The sequence below is a fragment of the Chiloscyllium plagiosum genome, unplaced genomic scaffold (genome assembly GCF_037043375.1).
Source record: "Chiloscyllium plagiosum isolate Xiang-an unplaced genomic scaffold, Cpla_swu_hap1 HiC_scaffold_5, whole genome shotgun sequence".
In the NCBI taxonomy this organism is placed as follows: domain Eukaryota; kingdom Metazoa; phylum Chordata; class Chondrichthyes; order Orectolobiformes; family Hemiscylliidae; genus Chiloscyllium; species Chiloscyllium plagiosum.
The window spans coordinates 100869854-100874621 of NW_028270143.1; the positions used below are offsets into that span (position 1 = coordinate 100869854).

Genomic DNA, 4768 nt, shown 5'->3' on the forward strand with positions numbered 1-4768 from the left:
GAGCAAGATAAGGGCCCATGGTGTTAGAGGCAAGCTTGGCTGTCTGGCAGAAAGCAGAGAGTGGAGATAAAGGGCCCTTCTCAGGATGGCAGCTGGTGACAAGTGGTGTTCCGCAAGGGTCAGTGTTGGGACCACAACTTCTCACTTTATACATTAACGATTGAGATGAAGGAACTGAGGGCATTCTGGCTAGTTTTGCAGACAATACAAAGATAGGTTGAGGGACAAGTAATATTGAGGAGGCGGGGATGCTGCAGAAGGATTTGGACATATTAGGAGAATGGACAAAAAAGTGGCAGATGGAGTACAACATGGGAAACAGTAAGGTCATGCACTTTAGTAGGAAGAATAGAAGCATGGACTATTTTCTAAATGGGGAGAAAATTCAGAAGTCTGAAATGCAAAAGATTTGGGAGTCTTAGTCCAGAATTTTCTCAGGGTAAACTTGCAGGTTGAGTCAGTCATAGAATCATAGAGATGTACGTCATGGAAACAGGCCCTTCAGCCAACTCATCTGTGCTGACCAGGTATCCTAAATTAATCTAGTTCCATTTGCCAGCACTTGGCCCATATCCCTCTAAACCCTTCTTGAGTATAGGATTGGTAGTTTATGTTGTGGCTGTATTGGTTAGGCCACTTTTGAAATACTACATTCAGTTCTGGTATCCCTGCTATAGGAAAGATGTTGTGAAACTTGAAAAGGTTCAGAAAAGATTTGCAAGGATATTGGAGGGTTTAGGTTATAGGGAGAGTCTGAATAGGTTGGGGCTATTTTTCCTGGAGTGTCAAAGGTTGAGGATGACTCAAAAGGTTTATAAAATCATGAGGGGCATGGATAGGGTGAATAGACAAGGTCTTTTCCCTGGGGTGGGTGAGTCCAAAACTAGAGGAGCATATGTTTAGTGTGAGAGGAAAAAAATGTAAAAGGGTCTTAAGGGACAACTTTTTCACTGAGAGGGTGGTGGGTGTGGCAAATGCAATGTTGAATTTATTTTGAAAGGACTTGAATTTAAAAGCAGGGATGTACTTCTGAGGCTCTATAAGGTTCTGGTCAGGCCATATTTGGAACATGTGGAGTGTGTTTGGAGGAAGTTCACAAGAATGGTCCCAGGACTGGAAACCTAAACAAATGAGGAACGTTTGTGGAGTCTGGGTTTATGTTCAATGACAGTATTAATACACCATTTGCAACACTCCAGAGGATCAATAAAACTGAAACTTAGGGAGAATCTCCAAGACCCAGAGGTTTTTCTTTAAAGGTAATGTGTCATTTAGTCTTCCAAAGATGAAACCCAGATATTTGATAAAGTCGTATAATCACTGACATGTTTATTAGGAAGATAAGAAGTAGGAAAGTAACACCATTTGTGTTGGGTTTGGAATGGTCAAAGTGAGATTACATGTTTGCCTGTCCTTGTCAGCTCAGTACAGTCCAGACATAGTTGAATATCTTAATTGGAAGATTAAACTAAAATGTCTATGTTTGATACTTATAATCAGTATAAACACCACATGTCATGGTGGTAGCATTACATAAATCTGCCTTTATCTTTACACTTTCAGAATAAACCTACAGTTTGGCAAGTTGTGTTCAAAAGAATTTAAGAGATTCAATCTTTCCATTACATTACTCATTATTGAAACCCCCACACCCCCAGTCCTTTATTTGAATCTTTTGTTTGTTCACTTAACTAATGCAAATTCTGTCACGAAGGGTGGGTTTTACACAGGAAGCACAAGTGAATATTGATACTGTGTACATTTAACTCACCGTGGGAAAAGGAAATGTCATGGCAACCAGAGGACGAACTAAGCCAGTGCTGAGCACACTGACCACAATGATTAGTAACAGCAGAGAAAAGATTGCAATAAAAAGAATGGAGAGGAAGGTGAGTAATGTAATGACAAAACTGATGTTAAGTCTCAGTTCCAGTTCCTTTTGAAAGAAAAAGATTGGGAATTAGATCATCCACTGTTCTAGATACTGTTTCTTTCCTTCTCACAATGATACCCTCTCCTAACAAAACTCCTAATCTTAATAAACACTGATACAGAAGGACAAATATCCTAGTGTTTCATGTACGTATTAAAAAAATATGGAAATTGCAGTTGAAGTTTTGTTTTCTTATCCAGAACACAAATATATGAAGGAATCAATATCATATTTCTATTTATCCATGGACATGATTTTTTGTGGAGTCTTTAAAAACATCAGAAACTGCAGACTTTCAAAAAGAAGGATGTCCAGCCGACTGCAATTGGCCGACACAATGTTTATTGTCCTGGCTGCCCACATTCTGAATGGAGCTACAATATGCTGAACATCCCTTGCTTTGACGAACAAATTCAGCCTATCAGCATGAGTATGAATGCTTAGCAGAGGTAAAATACTTGTCTACTCTTCCCAATTAATTTTGTGCTAATCAGATTTACATTCCTGAAACGAGATAATGTAGGCAATTTCAGTGCCAGTTAACACACACTGTAATAATCACGTTGGCAGAGAGAGTGTGCAATAACTTATGGTTTTTAAAAGTAACCTTTTTATTTGACTGTAACTCCAATTGCGACAAATATTGGAACAATAGTATTAATCAATTCCCTTGACAATATGTATTTAGTCAGTATGCTTTTGTTTATTTATATTTCTTTCCCAAAGCTTGGATAAAAATAGGATTTAAGGAATTTATAAGTTTTTGCTAAAAATATAACAAAAAGAACTATAAGGGGAAGGAAATTTATATTTCATGTTGTTTATTAATCTGGTTGGTATCTTATGAATGTATTTAAAAGCTTAAATAATTTACAAGAATAGTGAGTGCTTTGTTCAGTTCTACAACTACTGATAATATCAAATACTGCACCATCCTAGAGAAAGAGACATATTTGTAATGTTGATTAAAACAAAATCACTCAGTGAATCCATGACCTATTTTGAATTGTGGATGTCTGGGTTTCGTAAGCAAGCTTTCAGGAATTCAGCTGAAGTCTTTTGACTCTGTGCCTAAGTCTGTAAAAGGCTATGTGTACTTCTACTTGACCTTGACATTAAAGTACAATTTTATTTTAAGGTGAAATCTGTGCGGGATATAAATGTCTTAATCCTTAAGGGCCCATGTTTATATATGAGAAGAAAGCAAAAAACCTCTTATCATAAAGAAAATGTCACTTCTCCATTTCTGTTGCTTTACTGTTAGATTTGACAGAAATCAGTGCGCAAAAAAAAGATACGACTAAATGAAAAAGTGCCCAGTTGAAAGCAGTATTGTTGACCTGTTCTCCATAAGGAAAACAAAATCTATATCTATTTTTAGGAACAAATTCACTTGAGATCCATAAATTAAAGTCTACTTTTATTTCCTTGATTTTTATATGTGTGCCACTGTAATAGACTTAGTTTTACTTAATCCATTCCAGATTGTAATAGTACACTGAGTAAAAAGAACATTCTCCTCATTTCCTCTCCATTTCTTTTCCCAATTAATTTAAATCATCATTTTCTGGTTATTGACCATGTGCACATTTACTGAGCAGGAAGTTGTAAATACATAATTGCTCTAAACTTATACTCTGGACTGAGAGTAATAGACAAAACCATTAGCTGCCTAACCGAAAGTGTGTACCATTCACAAGATGCACTGCAGCAACTCGCCAAGGCTCCTTGGAGAGCACCCTGCAAGCTTGCAAGCTCTACTATCCAAAAGAACGACAGCACGTGTTATATGGGAACACCATCACCTTCAATTTCAACTCTAAGTCATCCTGACATTTTTTTTATCATTCTTTCACTTGCAGAATCAAAATCCTTGAACTCCTTTTCTAACAGCACTGTGGTTATTCCAACAACACTTGGACTTCATTGATTCAAGTAGACAGCATGCCACCATCTTCTGAAGGACAATTAGAGATGTGCAATAAATATTGACCCAGCCACGTCCATGCGTGAATAAAACAAATGCTATCATTATCTCTTTCAAACAGAGAATCAGTTTGAAACCATGTAAAGGTAAAGTTAACCACAGATCCAGAGGGCCATAGGCTGCTCTGTCATTAGAATAGCGTGGTGCTGGAAAAGCACAGCAGTTCAAGCAGCATCCGAGGAGCAGTAAAATCGACGTTTCGGGCAAAAGCCCTTCATCAGGAATACAGGCAGAGAGACTGAAGGGTGGAGAGATAAGTGAGAGGAGGGTGGGGAGAAAGTAGCATAGAGTACAATAGGTGAGTGGGGGAGGAGATGAAGGTGATAGATTAAGAGCTTCAGGGCAGAGGAAATGACCTGGGGGTTGCAGTGGGAGAGGGACTCCCTGAGATCCTTGTAGAGAGAGGAGGAAAACTTCTTCAAGGCTGGCATCCTTGCAAGAGGATTCGCAGTAGGGTTAAAATCAACTAGCTCTCTCATTTGATAGAGATGACTGGTGGTGAGGTTAATCTGAGGGTCACCATGCCTCAGGTGAGGGGCAAAATCGAGAAGATAGAATCTTTAAAACAACATTCCAATACCATGGAGCTGTGTATTGAAGACGATGCATTGCCAAATGTATTCTGAACACTTGAATGATGTGTTGGTCCCTGTGAAAGAATTATTTAATTAATTAAGAACCGTATCTTTTTTGGTTGCCTGGATCAAATGGAAGGCAATCATATAATTACCAATGAGCTGATTGATGTTCCTGAGTTCCTTTCTTGGTGCATGACTATAAACAGTGTGGGCTATATAAAAGCTCAAGGGAGCTAATTTCTCACATAGAAAAATGCATGGTGCAAACTG

At 38.2% G+C, this 4768-nt stretch overlaps 1 long non-coding RNA gene across 1 annotated transcript; it reads left to right on the top strand.

The window, feature by feature from the left end:
* Window positions 1–1802: 1802 nt before the first annotated feature.
* Window positions 1803–3959, top strand: LOC122550314 (uncharacterized). The gene is made up of 3 exons (XR_006311817.2): window positions 1803–1889; window positions 2134–2382; window positions 3796–3959. It is a non-coding gene; the product is annotated as an uncharacterized LOC122550314 (long non-coding RNA).
* Window positions 3960–4768: the final 809 nt, after the last annotated feature.